At 43.1% G+C, this 25,000-nt stretch overlaps 1 protein-coding gene across 7 annotated transcripts in view; it reads left to right on the top strand.

Annotated features, from left to right (window-relative positions):
• pbx3b (pre-B-cell leukemia homeobox 3b) overlaps window positions 1–25,000 on the top strand; it is a gene marked incomplete at both ends in the record, with an annotated part of 64,790 nt that overhangs the window by 18,603 nt on the left and 21,187 nt on the right. The window lies entirely within an intron of this gene.

The raw sequence follows: 25,000 nt of genomic DNA, 5'->3' as shown, positions 1-25,000 counted from the left end.
TGTATGCTCCGATATCACACTATTTATCTCCTTGGTAAAGAAAAACGTAAAAAAAAACACTCAATGTGATTCATAAATATCAGCACCTTGGATTCTGATTGTTACTTCTCGTAAAAAGCAGCACAAGGTTACATTGGAATATAATGTAACATTCAAGTAGTGTGATGAATATGAGCTTAATCTCTAACCAAGTTCAGTCTCATTGGCCTCCGCATTAGTGCCTCCTGTACCATTTGCAAGGTTGTGAAATTGGCTGTGAGTCTGCCCATTGAGGAGCAAGTGAGTGCCTGGCGCCTCCTGTGTGAGCTCACTGCCGTCGGTGGGGGTAGTCGTCTGACAGTGGCACTGTTAACAGTGAGCAGCGGAGTCTCTGGCCACGATGGAGGGGGGTCAGTGGCTGAACTGGCTGCTGGGAGCCAGAACACGAAACAATGCCGAGGGAACGTCTGGTGGGCGAGTTGCACAGAATTACAAGCGAGGGAGCAGGCCTGCTGAGGCAATTACGGCTTAATGGGGTCATTTGGAAGGCAATTGCCAGGGGTTAATGTAGTATGGAGAGATGAGGTGAGATTGAAGTGAAATTTGGGGCTCGAAAATGTGTTCAAATGAAAAGGGAGCGAGCAGACAAGTTGTGCACTGACGGGGTGGGAGGTTGAACGGGAACTAGATCCATTCCCAGGTACTCACACACACGCCACACAGATGGACACAGGGCTCTATCTTTCACTCTGGTAGACACACACACAGGTACAGACACACAGACACACCGTATGCTCTGAAACCCACTACGGTACCTCTCTCCCCTCTGGAGCTTCTCCTCTGGTCTCCTCCTCTCTGTCTCCTCTGTCTCCCCCTCTGTTCTTAGTTTGGCCTCTCCTTGTTGGCTGCTCCGTGAACAAGGGCTGCAGTGTCTCACCCCTGCTGATGAACAGAGTCTAGGAGGAAGTGTTGTTTTACAGACAGGCGTGCTGGACAATGTCTCCCATTGTGTGGGATTGCTTGTGATTTCATTTCCGGTGTCATAAGTGAGAATAACAGCAGTCGCGGTCATGGGGTATCAGTTGGACCGAAGATATTACAGAATGGAGAGTTGTAGACATTATAAGCCCTCCCAGTATGTACAGTATGTATTGTATGACATAGTATGTCATATATACAGCATTATGAATGGTAAATGTGTTGGCGAAAGTAGGAGAAGCCCCTCAATGGATGGGGATAAAGAGGATCATTATGGGTTGTTACGTTAGCCAGTTCATTACCTTAATTGCCAAACATAATCCTGTTTTGGAAGGGTGCACTGGAGAGTTTGGGAACAGGTCTTTGCCAGGACCTCTTAGCCCAGGCTTCATCCCCTGATCCCCTGATCTGCAGCAGGCAGCCCAATCATACTAACGCTAAACTTTGATCAAAGCCAAACTTCCTTAAGGTCAGCCATGTGAATTCCCCTTAGAGCCACTGTGTGCGCTGAAGCGGACTGCCGTATAGGAGGTACTACAGCACTGGGTGCCTTGCTGCTGCTGCCTGTGACCGTGCTGGATCACTGGCCAGCAATAGCATTATCATCAGCCCTTTCAAGTCTTCAGCATTTTTACACGATTATGCTCAACACTGGAACTTAACATCATCCATGGGTGAAGATTCCTCGAGCAGTCTCTCTCTCTCTCTCTCTCTCTCTCTCTCTCTCTCTCTCTCTCTCTCTCTCTCTCTCTCTCTCTCTCTCTCTCTCTCTTCTCTCTCTCTCTCTCTCTCTCTCTCTCTCTCTCTCTCTCACACACACTCTCCTGCCATCTCTGTGAAGTCTGCGCCTCCCCTCCCCTCCCCTTCCCCTCTACACAGGGTTTTGGCCAGGATCCGGCCACTTCACTGAGGCAGATTTTCCCAGGCTCCCAGAAGGCTATTTTACCAGGATTGCCATTAGGTCTTAACCCATTACCAATGTTCCAAATCATTTACAGAAGAGTCTATTTACTTTGTATGGTAATTAATTAATTTGACATGGCTTTCTCACTATTCATGAAAGTCACTATTTCACAACCGTGCCTCATTCCTTTTGTCCTGTTACTGTACTGTAGTATATATTTTAAACATTTTCGCAGATTATTTTTGTAATAAGTTTTTATTTACATATTTCATTTATATTATATTTATACATTTCAGATGTAAGACCTGATCATAATTCAGATTAGGAATGTATTCTCAAACCTGAAACCCTATTCATTTGGTTACGTTGTTTAGAACAGCTATCACTTGTGCATTGGACTATTGTGTCAGTGCTTTGGGGAATACAAGTATGATGCAGCTATGTTGTCATTTCAGAATGACAAATACACAGTGGCAGACCATCAGAATGGGGGAGAGGATGGAATGGTGTCAATGACAAAATGCTCTGACCTCTTGGGCCTGAAGCCTCCAGAGGACAAGGCAGAATTTACCTCAGGTCAGCAGTGGTGTGAACATGGGGCTACCCCATGGAGAGCAGACTAGCCAGCCCAGCTCATAGCAGTCATCAGATATGGCCTTGCTGTATGACCCACTCTGTTGATGAGAGAGCAGTAATCGCTATGCTTATACACTAGGACAGTGGGAATTACATTTGGTTTGAGATTTATAATTGTGAAAAACAAAAGAGAAAAAGAAGCACATCAGAATTGTGCCTTTTTACTCTCTATAATAATCAACTGCTTAAGTAAAGCAGTTGATTAAAAGAGGGCCGTGTGTGTGTGTGTGTGTATATATATGTGTGTGTTTGTATTGTGTGAATCACAAAGGGAATTATACCCCCACTATATCTTTATGATCGGAATCTTGTTGCATTTAAAAATACCATTACTTGCCCGTATTAAATCTTTGTACTTAATTTGAAAACAGGCCATGAAGCAAAGCCTTTACAACTGCAACAGAAAAGGAGGTGCATGAAGCCCCAAAGCTACTGAGCACCTCTCCTGGCTCCTGTTCATGTCACCAAAGCATCCCATCAAAGCCCACCTCCTTCCTGTTGTAAGGTAGGGGGAAAATCAATGCTGCAATCTTTTTCTTTTTGCCTTCGCCAATCCGTAATTGAAATGGAAAATCAAATGAACGGCAAGCAGATAATTGTTTTATCAATATTCCCTGCCTGCCCTACAAGGGTCAGCGCAGAATGATCATGAGTCGGGGATATGACGAGGACGAAATGTGAAATTGAACAGCTAGGAGGCAATAAATCAGCCTTGACAACTAAGAGTGACCAGCATGTAGCTGTAGCAGGCAGCTCTCCCCTCTGAATTTGTCCTAAAGCTGTCCACACTAAATAGGGAATATTCATCTCATTATGGCTGCAGTTAATATTGCTATCAAATATTACTCTTAGAATTCAGGCAGAAAGTCAAGGTCAGTTTTGCTATTATTGTTGTCATTGTTAGTCTCTGATACCAAGACTATAATAGAGGGCAACATAATATGGCATGCATTAGGCTAGGCTTGCTCAGAGATAAAGAAATAAACAGAGCAAATCAAAAAGTATATGATGCAATTAGTTGATAATATGGCTATTTCTTATATTTGGTTAGTTTTCGCGTGCGTAGCATGCTATGCTGCGTAAACATGTCTGTCTAACTAGGAAGATGTTTGCATTTCAACCACCTCCACTGTATTTCCTAACTAAAATGTTGTTCTTTGCAATTGCAATTCTTGCAATGGTTTGAGCTCCACAGAAACATTTATCTGTTGGTCACATAGAATTGATATGTTTTTTTTTGTTGTCGTTGTTTTTTTATCACCCTTTCTTAAGCATGTTTAGAGGTGGTTAAGAGGACTGGGGGAGGCTTGTGTGTACGACAGCACATTTTTCTTCTTCTCTATTATATGTCCTTAAATGAACACATAGTGCTAGCTTTATAAGTCTTGTAAAAACTGCAGATAAAACTGTTGCCGAAAATCGACATCCTAAATCATGTGAAGTCCCTTTCCATCCGGCTCATCCTCTTGCAAGGCATTGACAAAAATATGAAATTGATTTGGTTGAAGGGTGTTAAAGAGCCGACAGGAGAGTGTCACAAACAATGAATGGTCACAGCTTGGAAGAAAATCAATGGAGGAGGTTGAAGTCAGTCTGGAGAGCAACTTGGCAGGCACACACTGTTCCAAGAAAAGATCTGTCTTCTCGCCTTGGTTGCGTGATCAAAAGGAAAACTTGATAGGTTTAATGAAGGGACATACTATAAAACTGACATCAGAAATATAGATATTTTTTCAGGAAAGTGCTTTTTACTTCAGAGCAAGCCAATAATATCTTATTGTTTTGCTCTTTGCACTATGTACAGTACATATTGTAGCTAGTCAGTGCAGGTGTTCACAGTTTAGAGGCCAAAGTAATTTTCATGCTGACAGTAGGCTAGACAGGACGATTATTTCTACTTATTTTATGTACATTTTCCATATGATTCAAATTAATCCAGGAATTCTTTCACTTATAACTCATGACTCATAACTCACTTAATTTAACATGATGGTTTGTGTTACAGTACCTAGATAAAGAGTAGTTTCCATACTAGTGCCAATTGTAAGTCATTAACCATATGGTGCCATGTAGCATTGTAGTGCTTAGGGCAGTACTACAATCTTGTGATGTGTATTGGCATGTCTTTTTATAGCCTTTATTGTCCTAAAGATTTAATTTATGACCAAAAAGGGACTTGTTACTTGGAGAATCCTATGAGTCATGATAATCTCAGATGGTGGAGATGATAACCTATGGGAACCTAAGGGAAGAAAATATGTTTTGGCAGAATATCCTTCAAGTGGACATTATGATGAAAAAATCCCCCCCTACTTTGTTGGGATTGCAGTTGTAAGCCTTATGCCATATGCTACTTTCCTCTTTAGCTGGGATTATGCCATCATTATTGCTGATAAAAGCTGTTTACTGCCTTGGCTCCAAATCGATGCTTGGGGCGCTTTGAAACTGGCATTCCCTCTCCAGAAGAGTTTATTTCATGCCAGCTGCGCAGGATTCAAACCTTTTGTTCAAGATTTCACAGGTTTTTGAAATGTTTATTTTCTGGCTAGCTAGTCTTTTTTTCTTTTTTTTTTCTTTTTTTTTTTTACACAAAAGGTATGCTTTTCCTCCTATAGGCCACATGTTTGGAATATTTTCTCATTGTGTTTTGAGCACTAAGGTTATGCTTTGTGATGGCTCTCCGCCATGAAAGAGACTGCATACACTGGGAGATTGAACATGTATTATTGTTTAAGGGCAACCTGCATGAAATCAAATGTTAGAAACCAAGGAATATCCAAAAGCACTGTGTTGCTCAGTGCTATCAATCAAGGGCATATCAGTCAATCTAGTTGCATGTTGACAACTGTGTTAAGCTAACAGCCTGTTCCCAGGACTATCAGGCCCCAACGACCTTGTAGGACTCAAATTAATAATGTAAAATCAACATCAGATCCCCACCCACTGGTTCCCAGGCAATGATGAACTGCCCTTTCACCTGACCAGCAAAAAACACTCAACTCATAGTCTATTCAAGTTTAGCCAAGAAAATCTGCCAACTACTTAGTCTACTTTTTGGCCCCAATCTCCCTTAAATAATGTCTCTCACTCCTCCTCCCCTGCTAGTGCTCCTGGGGTACCTAGGGAAATCATACTGATCAATATTTCCCATTTTAGAGGAATTGCAGCAAACATTCAAGGAGAGCAGGATTTACAGTAGCCTTCTCTTTGGCTCTAATCAAACTATAATTTAAATTCATCGAACCAACGGTTGAGTTGGAATTCAAATGCAGCACAAGTGCTTACTGTAGAAAGTTTTTTTTAATTTTCTTTGCCAAAGGTTACTGGCCTTTATTTTCTATCCCATGATATCATTAGTGTTCAATGATAAAGCTTTTGGCGCAAAGTGTGTATGTTTGTGTGCATGCATGTGCATGTGCGTGCAAGTGTGTGTGTGTGTGTGTGTGTGTGTGTGTGTGTGTGTGTGTGCGTGCGTGCGTGCGTGCGTGCGTGCGTGCATGCATGCATGCGTGTGTGTGTGTCTGTGTGTGTGTGTGTGTGTGTGTGTGTGTGTGTGTATGTGCATGCATGCATGTATTCACAGGGTATAAATCAGAACATGCAATCCCAGTACTTATTTATATTGGTCAAGGGCCATTGAGCAAAATGGCTTAATGCTCTCTTAACCATTTCAGTGCTGGTAGCAACTGGAAGAACTGCTTAGGGCCGGCCAGCTGGCACTTGAGCCATAGAATAGTACACATAGTATCATTCACACAGCATGTGTAATGTTTAATATGATCTACTACAGTATGTAATGTCAGTAGCATTACCACTCTTTTTGCCTATAGTGTTACTACTGAGGTGCTCCTTTGCATAGGACATTCTTAGACGTGTTAGATGTGTAAGAAACACATACTGTATTGCTTGGAGGAATTTTCATAAACTCTCTGTACTGGACAATACTACTCTTTTATTTGTTAACATCATTGTACCTGCCTGATTAGGTTTGTGTTTTACTGTAAAGTCATAGGATTATTGTCTTGCTATGGTGTCCTGGCCAGCTCACAAAAAGAAAAATAGCCCCAAGACTTTCAAAGAAAAAAAAGGAAAAGGAAAATATTTATCCAATCCCCTAATGTCAAGGTTTTGGCTGAGGATATTCTTTTCATAGCTCTTGGGTATTGTGTAGCACTTTCTCACTCATGCATGACTGTGTGCACCAAATCAAGCTTTAGCCCCATCCAGGAAACACTCTTAGAGCTCCCAAGGGTCCTGCAAGCTCAAGCAGGATCTGTGTGACTGTCTGCATTGCCGAGACGAAGGTATGCAAGTCACTATCACACTCAAAATGGCAGAAGACATGACTTGACCCCAACATTGAATTGATGTTTAGGCCAGAGCACTACTTAATTAGCGTACTTTAACACTCACAAGGACTATGGACTTCACTGCATTTGGGGAGTCAGGGGGCTGCAGCACTGAGGTTTTGGAGAGGGTCTTTGGATTGGGTATGGAATACAAGAGAGTTTAGTCTGCGTTTATACTGTACTGTAGGACCTCTGTTTGAACTAGAGGGCAGGGGAGAGGGTATAGGGCTGGCAGGACTCTGGGAGTGGAGGGAGTACAGCGTGCACCCAGCTTGCTCCCTATGGCAGGTGGTGACAGGGCATGTGTGGTCCCCGTCACAGGTGTGTGCAATTAGCCTGACAGCTAATCCCGGACAGCCATGAAATAGGACCCCCCTCTAGAATGCCTGAGTGTGTGGGTGTGTGGGTTTATGTTTGTGTGTGTATGTATGGTTGTATGTGTGTGTGTGTGTGTGTGTGTGTGTGTGTGTGTGTGTGTGTGTGTGTGTGTGTGTGTGTGCGTGAGTGAGTGCATGCACGAGTGAAAAAGAGAAAGTGTATGTGTCTGTGTGCAAAAGAACAGCTGATATTTGATATACTGTATGCAATATCTGGGAAGCAATGTACACTACAGTATAGATAAAGTCAAACATTAGATTCACATATTCCTAAGAGCTGGTTGAACAATGTACCGTACGATTTCAGGATGTTGTATATCATAGACATAATCAGTTTCTTTTCTCTCTGAAAATCTCTGCGTCATTTATTCAGTTTGTAGTAATGGGGAATGGACTTGGAAGAGAAGAGAAGGTAATGTATTGGAAAATGTCCCTTTCAGCACCTCAGCATTACTTGTCATAGGTCAGGATTAAAATGCAGCTTGATACAGTTATTAACTGTAATCCGGGCATAAACACAAATCCTCAAGCACCAGCCCAATTAATAATTTGCATAATTAACATGCATTTTCAACAGAGGCTGGCCCTGTCGTTGCCAAAGCAGGGATGGGGGTAATTAGGGCTAACAGCGCAGTGCCTAGGGCCCTTACCCGCGGACGCACTGCAGTCATTTTCAGTGCAGGGATTGACAACTGCAAGACAAGCTCTCCCGGCTTAGAGCGAAATCCCCTTTGACAGAATTAATAGTTGACAAACTGCTCCTAAAGCCCCGGCATTGTTTCTGTCAGTTGTTTGGTTTGATGTCACTGTTAGACATTATAAATCAATAGTGTCAGGATTTGGTAATGTTTATAGCGAGCCAAGGTTTATTATTTCATGTGACTGTCATAGACAAATAGTATTTATCATAGCTGTCTATAAATTACTGCAGACAGACTGTTGGTTTACCCAAACCCACTCGGCTCTTGCCGGGCCCATTCCGACGTCCACTTAAATATTTCAAGTAATTTATTTTCTCAGCCGTAGGTTGGCGTTAACCCTGTGCCTCTCATACTCCTGTGGGGCTCCGTCTGGGTGTTGATTACCACGGTTCTGCTGCCACATTAACACGTCCAAAAAGCTGATCAAAGCTAATTCAAAACAGACCCTGTCCAAAACATTTGAGCCTTGAAGAGATTCCACTAAATATCGGTCAATGTTTTCAGAGGATCTGCAAAAGGGTTTCTTACTCTTGTCAGCCACCTCTGTATATCAGTATGACTATCGCATTCTTTCACTTTGTTCAGATGACACTTTTTTTATCCCAGAGATCTGAAAGAGGGAGGGTGAAGCATGCAGAGGGTGAAATGCTAAATTCAAGTTCAGGTAGTGGTCACTGCCATTATCAGAACGAAACCTTGTGCACTAGCCCAGACAGTGAGGAACATCCGCTCCCCCTCCATCAGCACAGCAAAGCTTTGTTTGTCAAATTCAGACAGAGCACATCAACCACTTGGGCTCAACCCAAAGGAAGGGCCTTAACCTTTGTTTCAGTGCTACACTAATCAAAAGCAATTAGAGCCATCAGTTTAAATAAGATGATTTATTAGTCATCTCACACCACAAATGTGTCAATGCAGCACAGGTACATACATTGTTGCTGTATGCAGTGATTAATGCTTTGTGCTCTAGCAGCTATACATGCATTTGTAGTCAGAGTATTTTAATTGCATTTTACATCCAATATCCTGCTGGCCAAAAATAATGTTGATTAGACATCCCTTATCAGAAATGACAGCTCTCCCGCTCGTTTCACATGTATGGCTCCAACAATAACAAACGGTTTGATCTTTGTATAGAATTATGTCTTCTATGTGTCTTCTATGGCTGTGAAATGATTTCTCCCAACAACAAAACCGAACAAGAAAGGAAGATCTGAGGCTCTGTTATTGATCAGCGGTGCCATCGACTATCAGTTCCACTTTCAGCAGGGAGGTCATTACTTACCCCTGTGTGCTAATTCATTCCAGGATCGGAGCGCATCCGTTAGAATGCTAATTCACTACTATGATGTGACAGCTGGGGCAGATAAAGGGGCAAACGGGGAGCCTCTGAGAGAGGGGTAGGAGTGGTGGTGGAGGGGTAAGAGTTTGGTTTGGTTCTAGTGGAAGAGGGCGGTATACTGGATGTGGTAGAGGGGTACATGGGTAAGGGGTGCAGAACCGGCCCCTGCTGTCTTTGCCCCCTAGCAGTAATGATGTAAAAGAAAGATGACATTTGGTGTCCACATTTAACTTGCATTTGCAGTCCACTTGAGAGGGCCAGTATGCGTGACCTACCTTGATTAAGCCCGGGGCTGCCTAGGACTGTACCCTTTAGACTGAAACAAAAAGTGGGAGCGCAGAGGAGAAAGCTGAGCCTGTATAATTGGGCCAAGTAGAGCGGCGGGAGGCAGCCAGTCTCCGCTTTGCCTTTTGTATATTCATGACCCCCCCGACTTGATTGATGGAAGGATAGCATTTGGTGACACTGTCATTTGCAAGTTGAAAAGGTAGTGCAGTGGCTGGAGCGGCGCTGTGGCTGTGCCTTAGAGGGGGCAGTAAGAGGAGCCTCATTTCTATGCTGATGATATCCAGCCCCTTCTCATTTTCTTTGTCTCCGTTGGAAGGACATCTGCTGACAACACAGAGTTTAAAAAGAACCACGTTGAAAATGAAAAGGGGGAAAGAAACATCCATCTGTGTGTTTGCATGTGAAAAGCATCGGCTCGGGCCACATCTTTAATCAGCTCCAAAGTTGCGTAATTGATATCTGCATGTTTTGCCTCCAATCCTGTCTTTCTTTTACATTTTTCTTTAGGTTTATGGCTTCGAAAAAAGGTTTTCAACCTAATGATACTTTTTCCCCATCAAATACATTTAGTTGTATTTTTTATTTGTTGTTTATTGCTACAGTCATATACACAAATACATAAAAAAAATACCTTTTGTAGACCGATGTAGATATTTAACCCCACTTGCCATGTATTAATATACAAAATTGTATACAAAACTTTGGCTGCCATCACATTGTCAGGTAGTTTGTTGCTGCAGTTTGCAAAGGAGGTTCTAAAATTGGTGACAGAAATCTCACCCTGTTCTTTACAAACACTTGTGCTGTCCCTTCAACATGGCAGCCAACACTTATCAGACCCACAATTTATAGCTGCGGTGTGAAATGTTCGCCTGCAACTCCCATCTTTGTATTTACACCAATTAACACATAAACTCTAATTACCCAGATCAAGGCAGTTGGGAGTCCATAAATGCAAAGCGACTTGGAGAACCTAGCCAGCTGACAAAGAGGGAAGGTGACGATAAATAGGGAAGTATCAATTAGGCGTCAGTGACGGTGATGCATGTGCGTGCTGGGAGGTGTCATGCAGGGGGTGGAGGTGGGAGTGAAGACTGTGTGGGGGCGGAGGGGTCTACAGATAGCTACACAGGCTGTGGGGTCCTGCAGCTCACACGTTGACACACTGTGAGGTGACACACTCACTGCACAACACGTTCCTGTATCAACAGCGCATTACGCTCAGACACGTTTTTATGAGTAAAGGGTGTTATTCACGTGGTGGTTTATACATGTCTGATGATTCGCACCTAATCACATCGAGGAGCATATTAAAACCATAATTTTCTTTTGACTTTTTAATGAAATTATGATAGATTTCTACCACTTTCTGTAGGAAGAATTTTTCATTGGATTGACAGACAGGCTGATGGTTTATATTTGTGTTTAATCATCACGATGGCAGTCTCAAGCAGAGAGAAGAAAAAACAGTGGCTTCTTCAAAATGATTTTGAATGGATCACAGACCACGCTTGAACCTCAGGTTAATCCCAATAAATTGAACTTGATCAAAGACCACAGCAGTAAAATAGTACGGCTCTGCACATTAATCTAGCAAACGCATAAAACTGGACTGGCTCTGCTCTATAAATTAAACACTGGCTGCAATAATGCTGATCTTATGAAATTCCGCTGGTATTGGCTCCAGTCGCAGCTCTGTTAGGAAGTCTTGTTATCCTTGTTTCTCCATCTCAAACGGTGTTATCTGTTCCTTCTTCCTGCATTGTCAGGATTTTGCAGGGGAACAGATAGAGGATGGCTAAATGATGGATATGCTAAGGAGTTGTTTACAAGAGTGTGTAAAGCATTAAAGAGCTGCCAGAAGGTCCATTAACATAAATGTTTAAATCAGACAAACAAACTTATGTACCCAAATGAAAATGTTTCCTACATTAATCCCCACACAGACGGCCTCAGCCTAACAATTAGTGTCCTCTCTCTCTCTCTCTCTCTCTCTCTCTCTCTCTCTCTCTCTCTCTCTCTCTCTCTCTCTCTCTCTCTCTCTCTCTCTCTCTCTCTCTTCCCCTCTGTCTCTCTCTTCCCACCACCGTCCAATGAACATTGAGGAGTGTTTATGTGGAAACTACCTGGGACAGCAGATTCTGAGTGCCATGTCCTTGCTGAAGCAGCGTCTTTGCAGACACCACTCCAGGAATCTGAAAATAATTGTCAGTCTTGTATATTATGACTGAGTTTGTCGGGTTGCTGTGAGGTTTCGCAGAGCTGCTGTAGAGGAGACACTAGACAGTTTATCTTTTCTCTTTCTCTCTCTCTCTCTCTTTCTCCCCCCCCCCCCCCCCCCCCCCCCCACACACTCTCTCTCTCTCTCTCTCAACACAGAAGGCTCACTACATAGTTGGGCCGAACTGGAGAGACTGATTTAGAGCCTAGTAAAAGTGTCTGATTTTAAATACTGTTTGCATGCCGCCCCCCTGGAAGACATTTCATATTCAGCAGATTTACATTATGGCCATTATTATGATTTTATGAAGCATGAGCTTTTAAAACTATTGCCTCAGAAGTGCATGGGATTTCTCAGTGCTCAGGCACGTGTAAATGTTTGTCTGTCTGTGTGGCGTAGTCTTTTTAAGCTGTACAGCTCCAGACTGAGAGCCCACTGATCACTATGGTGTAAGTGGTAAAAGCCTACTCAGGAACAGAGAGAGGAGAGAGGGGTTGTTGCTGCATGACCCCATTGCTATCCCTCACTCCTTCTCCTAGTGGGCTCCCTCTCTGAAACCTCCTGGAGAAAAAAAGGAAACTGATTTAATTCGCCCCATGTGCCACACACAGATAATTCCTGCCAGCTTTCAGGGAATAACCTTGACCATGACAGAATGGTGTAAATTCTACCAATGGTTCATGCATCCCACTTTTCTGCAGTGATAGCAGTTTGAACCGACTCTCCTTTCATGTGGTTGACCTGAGGTGGTTGGTTGAGAAGAGTACTTAAATGACTATTCATGTTTAGTGTGTTGATTCCCACACACCAGTGACACCACCTATATTTCTCTCTTTTCTATTTCTCTAATGTTTGATGACATTTAGTAGCACCATGCCTAATCTCCAACTGTATGACTCATGAGCAAACCAAACATTGTTACTGCAACGTTTATGGTTGTGATGGAGTAGCACATCCTGGCACATATATCTGTCAGATGTTTTAGATGTTTGGATGCACCATTGGAAATAAATGAAAGAAACAGAAACAAATAAAGCATTTGGATTGATTCCTCCATTACCTGGATAGGCTGTTGATTTTGGGGAGAGTTATCGCTGTTTTCCTAAGTGTGGCGTGGAGATTTGCTGGAGGGCTGAGTGATCGATTCAGCAGCCTGGAGCATCCTAGTGTGTTTATACATGGCTTGTATGGCAGCTTTCATAAGACATTTACCCCATGATTTGCGATGAGCTTATGTGTGAATAATTAATGGCAATTAATCCTTAATTACAGTAATTAGGCAAGTCACAGGAAATTAAGCTGCAGCTGGAGAAGCCTGTGTGCCTAGGAAAGGGAGGACTGGGGCTGAGCAAACGTGCCATTTAGTGACAGTGGAGCCGTGGCACAATGAGTATGTGGCAAGCTTGCACCAGTGTGGCTGTTTGGCAGCAGAGGCAGGGCGTGTGGAGACACAGATGCTCCTGGGCAGTGGGCCTCTGTCACCAGGCAGCCCAGTCCTGCTCTGTAAGCACAAGGACAGGACTCCTCCACTGTCTGTCTGTGTCCACCCCACTCACCCCCCGTAAAACCTAGCTATAAAACACCCACGAGGATCGCCTGTGACCCAATCACAACGTAACTTTCTCAGCTTTTACCCAATGACACAGTGCCCTTTTTAAGGGGAAATGAACACTGAGAACTGCTCCAACAGGTGACTGATGAGCAGAGGGTCGGACAGATATTAGATTAACATCCCTCTTTTTATCTGATGTTTAATAAAAACTGAATTTACAATTGTGTGGAGCACCTGAGCTATAAAACCTTAATGCCAAGTTTGCCATTAGGAGCGGGTGTAAGATCCCAGCTGGGTGGAGGGTTTTGGAGGGGTTCGGAGTAATTCACAAATATCTACAACAAAACCATTAACTTCCCTATAACTGTTAAGGGAGGGAAACTGCTAAACAAAAACGGTTGTGTGGTTGCTGATTTAATTGTTTGGTAATGGTTAGAGGGATTAGGTGATTTTATTCTTGGCAAAGACTGAGTGGGAGAGTGGAGGAGAAGCTCTCTTCGTTTTGTTCGGAACCCATTTGTGCTTCTCCATGCTTGCCTTGATGAATTTCCGCTTCTTTCTGCTCCTGTTGCTTCCAATTACACTCTTATTCACAATCCTAATTGATATGCCAGTCCCACTAGATGAACCATGGATTTTATACACTCCATTTTTTCCATACTTAGCTAGCTTAACTGTCTTCTATATCCAAATTGGGTTTATGGATACCCCATTTACTGAATACACTCTGAATAAAGGTAGATATTCATAAAGATGATACTTTTCATTGCGACTGTTTTGAATGCCTACCTACTCCCTGTGTGTCTACCCTTTGTGCTAGGTTAGACCATGCACTTTACTCTTTAAGTTACTGTGCGCATTCATTTTTTTGTGCATAGAAGGACTGTTTTACTAATAGGGAGTTTAAGTGGCTAGGGGAAGCATCCAACTGTGATATTACATTAACCCATAGTGCTTCGCCTCCGTGTCTGCCGCTGACTGCAGAATAAAGAGAACATGCTCTGCTCTACTCTTTAGCCTTCAAAAATGCTATTTGAAATAATGAGGATTTATAGGAGCTAAAAGATGCTCTCTTTGCTCCTGACTACCCCACTCCACCGTCTCTCTGAATACGGGCTCATTGGTATGATTTTTAAAGTACCAGTAGGACTAATGCCGGCTATGTATCAAGGTCTGATCTACCTAGGTTATATCTAGGGTTTCATTCCAAATCAGATATTGTCCAATGATATCCAATTCATCTCATTTACTGTCCTACACATGGTTACCGTAAATCCATGGGTCAGGCTCAATGATAAGATTTTTTTTTTTAAATCTTGCTATACAAGAAGGTTAGCCATTCCAAACCCTTTGCCAATAGACACCTGTTCTGCTGTGGCACTCAGATGCCCTAGCTATCTAATTTCTGTATGTGCCGAGCCGGAAGCCACTGAGTGTCTGTGTAACAGTACCTGAGGAGCAGCAGGCTCCTCTGCAGCACAGGGAGATACCACCAGAGTGACAAGGTCAGCATGTTCTACAGAGCCCGCACAGAGTCCTCTCTATAAGTAAAATAAATGAGGCTGTGTTAGCCGTAAACTCACAGCATGTCGTCCATAAGCTAAAGGGTAACTGCACAAGAGCGACGCCTCGAAATCTCCTCTTGAGCAGGTCTGACTATGCAGGGGTCTTGGGAATGAGAGATGGGCCTCACTGCCTTAACTGCATTGCTCGAGGCTGGACGCTTCTTACCCCTATTGGTTTTCTCACATAGAGCAAGTCACAATCATTGTACATACTAAAACAAGTAGGCTAAATACATACAGTACTCTACCGAAATTGCATAACAAAAGATATGTCTTTATGTTTGTGGTTGCTAAATCTAGGAAAAAAAGTCTCATAGCATAACTGTATGGGTGCAATATTAACATGCAGGCACAACTAGTGTGCATTTATAGAATGTATATCACTTTAAGAGGGAACAGGAGTGTGTGTGTGGTTAGGGGCATTCTTGTATCTACAGTGGTGTTTACTCGCATTGTCAATTAAATATTAATGCCGTAACAGTGAGAGGTTACAGCGATATGACGCTCAGGCTTTCCAAGCGCTGTCTATGAATGAACAGCACACAGTGAGAGCTTCAAAGGACCCCTCTGAAGCACTTGAGACTCTCCTGAAGAAAGCTTATTATAGTTGAAATGTTTTTCCTGGGGCCCAGATATTCTTTGTGAATGTTATTGCCAGAAATATAGGGTATTTTTTATTTGTCTGTATCAAGAGGCACACACACACAAAGAAATAGTCAGCAGCCAATTGAATTTGAGTGGTGCAGTTCACACATAAGAACTCGAGCAGAAAAAACAACAACTAAATTGCATGATGCATTGTGCTTTCAATACCCCTATCTCCAAAGTTACAGTTACAAGTTTTGTAAAAAAGTTATCCTTCGCACAACTCATAAAACAACATGCATAGGTTATGGTAGAAACTACAGTTGCGTGTGACTAATTCATTTCCCCCTTGATCGGAATAATTATGAATGTGTGTGAACTGGCGGAGGTTATGGTCATAATGATAAGGAGGTTCATACTGTAGTTGTGTTGAATGGCAGCCTGTACTGTGAGAAGCCTGGGCCTCCTTCCTGCCTGTAAAGCCATGCTGATGACACCTCTGCTGATCTGCTAATGGACCAGGACCTGTAAGGCTATCCCCTGGCCTTTGTTTGACCCCTTTGTGGAGCTGAATTCCTTAGATGTTTGCAGGATCAAGTCACTTAATCTGTAGCACAGGCTGGGGCCAGAAACAGAGGACAAGGGAGAGAGAAGAGAGAAGAGAGAAGAGAGAGAGAGAGAGAGAGGGAGACAGAGAGAGAGAGAGAGAGAGAGAGAGAGAGAGAAGAGAGAGAGAGAGAGAGAGAGAGAGAGAGAGAGAGAGAGAGAGAGAGAGAGAGAGAGAGAGAGAGAGAGAGAGAGAGAGAGAGAGAGAGAGGAAGGGGGAAGCTCGGCTCTCTGTTGGAAGTCGGAGCTGCCGATGTGGAGGCCAGAGAGCTGCAAATGACTGTTTCTCTGTTTTGTTCTGCGCTTTCATTGTAACCAGGTGCAGGAGACCATTGAAACATTATGCAAAAGCTCTGCTGTTCTCAGGTTTAGGCCTGCTAGACCTACTCATGAGTGAATACTGAATATTAATCTTGGTAATTGCGTGATATGAAATAGTGGATGCACTTTTACAAACATACTTGAAATATACCAAATTCCTCCTGTATTATTCTGTTTGTGTTTCTGATTGTGTCCCTGTCGCTCACCAATCATCAGGTTTCCCATCAAGCCACCACAGCTCCCACATGAAGGCAGCAATCCATAATTTCAGGTCTATGTCACACACAAAAAGCAAACCCTCCATGTCTAATGGCTTGGCGGGGCTGATGTGAAAAGGATATAGCGCAAATGGGAGGAAATCTGAAGAAATATTTGAGAATCAGGCAATGATGTATTCTTAAGGGTGGAGGTAGGAGGGTGGGCACGTATAAATAATGTATGTGGCGACGCTCCTCAACATAAGCTGGAATTTGCTCCAGTACTTTTTTGTTCTCAATCACCTTGATGAAACAATCCTGAAGCAGCGCCTTCAATGGCTGTGCGAATGAGACCCCTGACAAGGTGATTTTCCACCCCTGGAGCGAGGCTGCTTTCTCCAGTTAATGTTGCTCGATAAAGTGTTGCACAGAAGTAAACCAGAAGAGCCTCCACTCCTGACACAAGTGACAGCATTTGCATCAATTATGTAGTCTGTGGCTGTGGAAAGAGAGAGTGAGAGAGAAAGAGGGAGGAGGAGAGAAAGAGGGAGAGGAGAAGGGTCTGTGACAGAATGAAGAGGCAGAAATGAGCATTTCTTTAAAATGGCATTCTTTAAAAAAAAATAGCATTCAAGATCATTTACATGAAAGCAGCGGCAGCAGCGATATTAAACTCGGCAAAGCGGTGAGGAAAGCTATGCACTTGCACACAGACACTAAATCCCCAGCAGACACAGAGAGTGTCTTTCTTTGTCTCCTTCGCATTCACTGTAAGTTGAATATCTACTGGCAGAGGCAGTGCAATGGGACAGAGAGACACAGAGAGAGAATTCCTGCCTCGGAAAGAACCTCCAGCCCCCTGATTGCTTTGTCAAACAGAGCAGGCCTCAGCTGCTCCATAAACTCACCAAAGAGACCAGCTCTCACAGCCTAGCGTAAGAGGCCAAATAAGCTGCATTAATGAGCAGTGCACTGTAAAGGCTGCACTTCACTCACAGGCTTAGTGAAGACAAGAGGAATGGGGCATCTGGGTGTAGGCCTCTCAAATGTTTTTCTTCTATCCGAAACAGGATAATTTCGGACAAACGGAAGAGTTTTTCCGATTATATTAGAATGTGTGTTTGTATGTTTGTCTTTGGTGTCTTTGTTGGCACATTTGTTGTACACAAGGTAGTTCCTTTTCTGGGCTGTGTAGCTAGGCTGTAGCCAGGCATCAGAGGGGCTTTGGTTGCTTTGGTTGCCTTAGAGACAGTGCCAGTGGTGCTCAGGTCCTGCCACCTGTGTGGGGGGAGATGTCCAGCTGCTGTGGCTGAACCGAGCCGTTGGCGTGACCAAGCTGCACTGGCAGCACTGTGGCCATGCTCCCTGGCAGAGGTGATGATTTCAAACCATGTCCCAGATTTAACAGACCCCAGCCCAGCACTGAAACACACTCACAAAGCTACTGTGCCATGGTCTCAATCACACACAGACAGACACAGACACAGACACAGACACAGACACAGACACAGACACAGACACACAGACACAGACACAGACACAGACACAGACACAGACACACACACACACACACACACACACACACACACACACAGACACACACACACACACACACACACACACACACAGTCACACACACACACACACACACACACACACACACACACACACACACACACACACACACACACACACACAGCACTGGGCCTGTCAGTGCCTTTTATCCAACGTCAACCCTCAACTGTCTCGCTTATCCGTAGTGACACTATAGCAAAGTGCTTGACTGCTTTTTGCCAACAGACTGCAACACTTTAACTGTACTTAGTCATGCATCATTATGGCAGACTCAAAGCGGTGTGTCTGGGAATGCCTGCAGATGGTGGAGGCAGAGCCATTTGGAAGTGAAGGCACTGTGACAATGATGCTTATTGCATGAGTAAGTGTGTATGGACACGAGGGTGTGTCTGAGTAACTGTTACTGAAAGGAGAAGCTACTGAAGAAACAGTGACCAAATCTAAAGTATTCAACAACATTGTCAAAACAGTCAGATACATACAGTTGTAGTACACAATGGAACATACAGTACATGCAGCAATATTAACATGATTGTGAAATTACTTTCTCTGTATTTGTCCAGAGTGTATCTCTGAGACATGATACTGTGTATACTGTAGCACATTTCCATGTAAGTCTTTGTTAGGAGGAGGCTTTTATGTGCGTATTGATCAGACATTGTTTCCTAGAATCAATGATGTCGTCTCTGTGAAATAGGAACACCCCGTGCTGCCGTTTATAAAGACTTAACCCTCTAGCATCCGACACAGTGGCTTTGTAGCTCCTCCAAAATCTCATCTCACTGAAATTGTCATATCATAACTGTCACTTTCTCTTTTCTTCTTGCTTTTAAATTGCAGCATATGTTCCACACATGGGTATTTTTAACAGATCTATGCTGCTATTGAAAAGTAAATGCTGTTAACGACTTTCAATGGAAGCTCATTCAAGGTTCATAAAAAGGACCAGTTTCTTTATTCTTAAAGAGAATAATGAAACCATTAACAAAATACTCACTCATGGAGAAGAAAAAAAATCGTATCTTTATTCCACATGATCATAATGTGCCATATTCCTTTTGACATCATTGTGTAAAAGCACATTTTCTCCCATATTAATTCCACTAGGCGACATTACCACATCTATAGACTCCCTGTTCTTTATTACAAAGTAGGTGGCCTGGAGGAAAATATATGTATTCGTTCCCTATGGCATAAAATATGCATATAGGTTCCTCATTTCATCTCCAATCTGTGTATTCCTTTAAAAATTCACAACTGCCTGCAGTCCTCTTTAATATTTAATTTGACAACTTTTTAATCTGTCATTACACTGTGATGAAGTAATCGTCAACTGTCGCAAATATGATTAAATTTTACTTGGAAATGGGAATTGAAGTGATTCAGAGGTTGTGGGCTGTATATTTGTTTAGCACAAGAAATAATATGAGCTTGAGAAAAAAAAGACTCTACTTGTTCACACACTAATGTATTCATCATGTTCACTCTGCCCACACATACAGTACAGTAGCTACCAAGCTAGGTACCAACTAGTGAATAACATTAATACACTCTGCTAGCCTTCTCAGCCACAGTAGTTCTCAACTAGTTCTCTGAACAGGCTGTTGCTGAGACTCACATACAGTAGTTTATACTCCTATTGCCCTCCTTCTGCCCTAAACCATTTAATTTTGAAAATAATCATTACTTATGCCCAAATCAGTACAGTTCTGAAAAATAATTTTAGAGACTCCCTATTGACTACACAATGAACCCAAAGATTAGATGTTCTTTTTGTGGTCAAATAGACTGAGGTAGTTTTAAGCAAGGACTGTAAGAGTATTAGAGCAGTCCAGCCTGAGTTCTACTCAACCGGACAGATACGTTATGTCCAATAAGAGCTTTCAGAATGAAAGACTTTGCCATTGTTACTGTGACCTTGTCAGTAGACTGGATCTGAAATTTGTTTTGTTTGTTTGTTTGTTTGTGTGATACAAGTTGCACTGTTAACGGAATGCTCAAAAGTCCTTCACTTACCAGGGATAGTCACAGAGCAATGATAATTACTGTCTGTCTTTTCTTAGCTCTCCTGATCTTTACTGATAGCAGATTATCCATCAAGCTAGAGAAATAATTACCCCGAATGTCTCATGAACAGCCTGGTAGCAGATGCTCCAATACCGGGACTGTCTCTACCAAGGTGAATGTGTTTGCAATTTCCCCTGCACTCATGCTTAGTGGGTTGGCCAGACAGGCATCATTTGGAAAAACAAAACAAATAAAAAATGGAACAACTCAAATGAATGTAGTACCGCAGCCCAGCAGATGAATGTCTTTGGTGACCCAGACCCCCACCTCCTCCCTGTTCACCGTCACCACCAGGCCCATCTCTGCCAATCTGGCCATGTTGGGCCCCCACTGTGGAGCAGCATGGCACTGGGAGTTGTGGTACCCAGTCCCCCCATAGCCCCAGGCCGCCTCTACCTTTGCTAGGCTACTCAAGGTTAAAGGCATCCCAGTTGGGTGTTTAACACCGCATTGTGCTTGGACCCAGGATGTTTTTGAACACTATCTTGAACGAGAAGAGAAATGCTGCAGACCATTGAACCTTGAGGAATGGCTCCCTTCTTTTTCAGGGTGAATTGTTTGTCTTTGGAGGGATGAAAATGTTTTACACATTCTCCTCACCCACTAAGTTCCCTCTGTGGCCTTTAATGCTAATCTTTTACAAATCACTCATATTGGGGTAGTTGAGGAGACCAAATCATCAATATAATACCTTTTTTCTCACAATCCAGAATTTTAGCAGTCACCCTATACATTACAATGGCTTTAAAAGTATAATCACTACTATTGCAATCACCAGGCCCAGTAAATGAAAATCCATTCCCTTTTTTGGCCTTGGTTTTTGTCATGCACTCTGCTGGCGTTTAATTTAATACTAGTCTGAGCACTTGTGACTTAGAGTAACAGTGTTCATGGAAAATGCATGCTGAGAGTATACCTCTGACCTCAGACTGAGGGAGGGGAGATTTATGAAATCCACATGTTTAATACATTTCATTTTGTCCAGGGGAATTGTATCGCTTAGCACAGTATTTTTAACTTGCAACATTCTGTGTACTGTACGGTGTAGTCTCTGGTGGTATAGTCTCAGGAAGGGGGAAAAAAACCAACCTAATGTTTGCTCCTACACATTTGTCTTATACCTCCCCATATATTTCCATAGAAATACATAGTACAGACTACATTTTGTTGTGCTGAACTGTGCAGTACATACATACATACATACATACATACATACATACATACATACATACATACATACATACATACATACATACATACATACATACATATATAATCCTTAACACATAATCCCCCCAGAAAAACCACCAGCAACATAAATGGGAAAAGCTTAACTTCATACGATGATTGAGTATCAGATAGGTGGGTTACGGTATTTAAAGGATTGAGGTTGGCCTCAATGTGATATGAGGCCTGTGTGTATTCGTTGCATAGAGCTGGGGGATATGAGACACACTGAATCCTGTTTGCAGACAAACTCTTCCCATTGGTAAGTACGTCCTGTGAGGATAACAGCTGTGGTAACAAAGAAGGCACACTAAATGGATTAGAGCAAAGTGAAGCCAGTCACTGAAATATTTGCTTTTCTGAAGTGTTGACATAACATTAAAAAAAACAACTAAAAAAAGCTGTGGCTCTGCTCTCACCTGTAATCAGGTAACAGTTTTCATAGTGTAGTGTTTGCCTACCTAATGGTGTTTCCATTTTGGCGAGTCTGTGTCATCACCCTCCCATTTGCAGTGCAAACAGAAAAAAACTCGACCTTCTCCATAATGCTACATGTGCCGGGGGTTGGAGAGTAGAGTGGCACTCCTGCTGTTGTTCTCTCTAAGACAATAGATGAGAAAAGACGGGTGGGTTAGGGTGAGAGAGAGAGAGAGAGAGAGAGAGAGAGAGAAAAGGAAAAAGAGAGAGAGAGACCCTAGTTCACAACCTGGGTCAGCCACTACAGTAGGCAGCATTTAGTAACTTTAACCACTGCCCACAACCAGCTGTGGACAGTCCTATTTGTGGATGTGGATGTTTTGTTTACATCTATAATGCAGGCGGGTGTAATGTTGACAGATATAGCTTGTGGCGAGTGATAGTCAGAATGTATGAGGGCTCATAATGCTGCTGTCATCTTCTGGTGCCATGCTGAAAATAAGCAGTTCACCTCTGTTTTCATTCAGGCGAGCATAGCAGACAGCCCAGGCTTCTCCTCTGTATTTATTGACTTGTTTTACTAGCCCCAAACAGGGCGTTTTTATACGGGCCTGCTCAGTCTTAAGACTCTCCAGACATTTACATTATTCCTGGCTGAGTTACACACACATATAAAGGGGCACGTCCGCAGGCCGGAGCGGGCACGCGTGCATCAGCAACCACATGGACAAGGATGCCCAAACAAAAATACCACTGTATCATACCATCATGCATTGTACTGTATGTAACAGCTTTCACATTTCACAAAATGCACAGTGGATACCTACATCGTACAGCTCTTCGTTGGATTTCCCGACCACTTCTTATTTCTTTTAATCACATTATTCTGCTTATGATAAGCACACAGAGGGAAATATTGAAGTCCTAAAATAATTTCTTTGTGTAGGATTATTCAGTGTAGTTGAATATTTTCGAATCATATTCTTATTTGCACATAAGCTGTCACTGTTTGATAGAAATACAGATTTGGAAAAGCTCTCCAAATCAGCTGCCGTGGTTAATCTGCAGAACTAAGATGTCCCCTATGTTTGGCAATAAAATAATAATGAATAGCAACACCAGAGTCACAGTCGAAGCGATGATCCCCAACCCAGCCTAAACTTCCAACAGTGATGATCCCCAACCCAGCCTAAACTTCCAACAGTATTTACATGATTCTTCATTTTTGAATAAACCTCTTTTCTCTCCCACTGTGAGGATATTGAACTTTTTCACACAGATGTCATCTTAACCAAAGCTTATTAAAAAGATGGACATCAAAGTTGCGGCGGCCCATTTATCTTATACCACTCTAATTGACCACCACAGGCAAGACAACAACAGACTCTAAAATAGGACGCGTACGTCGGACTGTTTGGCTAAGCAAGAGGATGCCTTAAGTCCTCTCAGCGGATTCATTGCCAATAAATCCCTTGGAATGAAAAGGCAGTGCTTTTCAAAGGGGTATGGAATTTCACAAACACATTATGAAAGGCGATACTCTGAATTAAGTGAACACTCTTGGTTTAAGTGCCCAGTTTCTTTATTATTGTACAGTATGTTCATGCAATGTCCTGTAGTTGACCTGAGACCTCATGGTCTGCTTGTTGTCCTTTGGAATCGTATACATGTTCTAAAACATTGTACGGACGTATACAATGTTAGCCAATGTGAATGACTACAGTATAGCCATTGCCCCTCCATCACGACCCTCAACCCAGAGGCTGAGGTGAATAATGGACTATGTTTTCCACACAAGTGGGCAACAAAAACACAAAAACGACGTCATTAATTGCCCACATACAGTAACCAAATGCCATCAAGAGCCTGTGCTCTCATTAACCTGGCACCTAATTATCTGCCTCCAGTCTGAGTCCTGACAAGCCCTGCCGTCTGAACCCTCCGCTTGTTGTGTCAGCACTCGGCTGCCGCTAACGGCCCAGCCAGGCAAGGCTCCATTAGGTGTGTACCAGACAAAAGCCCCGCACCGCAAAGGTTCCCCTCCGCAAGCGCCGGTGCTATGTTCCTCCCGTTAATGCCTTCCCTTCCAATTAAATCTGCAACTGTTAATTACTGTAATTATGAGAGCTAGCCACTCGCTCTGTCTCCCCCCCCCTCCCCCCCCTCCCCCCGCCAGTACATCGAGAGACGGCACGGGAGCTGTTGTGTTGCTTCAGTGGTGTGTCGTCTCCACTCCGGTGAAGCCTTGGTAGGGAATTGAGTGGGGAGAGGGACTTCATACACATGACGAGGGTGACATGTGCGAGGTGGCACGGTTCATCTGGGATAACTGGAAGAGGAAGTCACAGCCAATGACCACGCCTCCAGACTAACTCATTAAATGGTGTGTATAATACATGCTGAGAATAATTACAAACAAATGACCTTTTTTCACCTCATTCACCGGTTATCATACAACAGGGAGCAGCCCTGTCATAAGTATAGTACAATTACTTGGAAGGTTAAATAAAATAGTATTTCATTTATTTGCTGGGGAAAATACTGTCTTCAATGGTGCTTCTATTTGTGTAGAAACCTCTTCAATAAACCGTGTTCTCACTGTGTTATCCTGGTCATATTTGCGATGGATCTGACGTGATGCGTTGAGTAGAAGGGGAGCTGATAAAGAGTGGATGGCAGCCCGCCTGCTTGCCTCTGCTGCTTCTCACATCCTCCCTGGCCTGCTTCTGTCACAAGCTGTTGGTAGGACTGGACATGATCTCTCCAGCTCCTCCTCACACTGCAGACAACAGGAACCTGCAGCAACAGCAGCAGCAGCTACAGCACGCCAGCAGCCATGACGCTCCTATTCCAGGTGCATGTGACTTTGGTTGACCTGAACATTCTGTCCCTCCAAATTACAACCACCATCTACCCCAGGTCACAAACACACTGCAAAGCAACTGTGTGTGTTCCCTTTGGTTGCCTGTATCATTTCTCACCTGACTGAGGAGAATAAGCAGTATGAGGTCCCCTTGTGTGTGTCAAAGATTCCACATAGTATTCCATATAGCCTCTACTTCCTCAGGTAAACAAGGCTATGTATGTTCGCTGAGCTGGGAAGGTTTTGTTAA

The sequence above is a fragment of the Nansenia antarctica genome (assembly GCF_963989245.1).
Source record: "Nansenia antarctica genome assembly, chromosome: 5".
NCBI classification, from domain to species: Eukaryota; Metazoa; Chordata; class Actinopteri; order Argentiniformes; family Microstomatidae; genus Nansenia; species Nansenia antarctica.
This window is presented reverse-complemented; position numbering and strand designations above follow the sequence as displayed.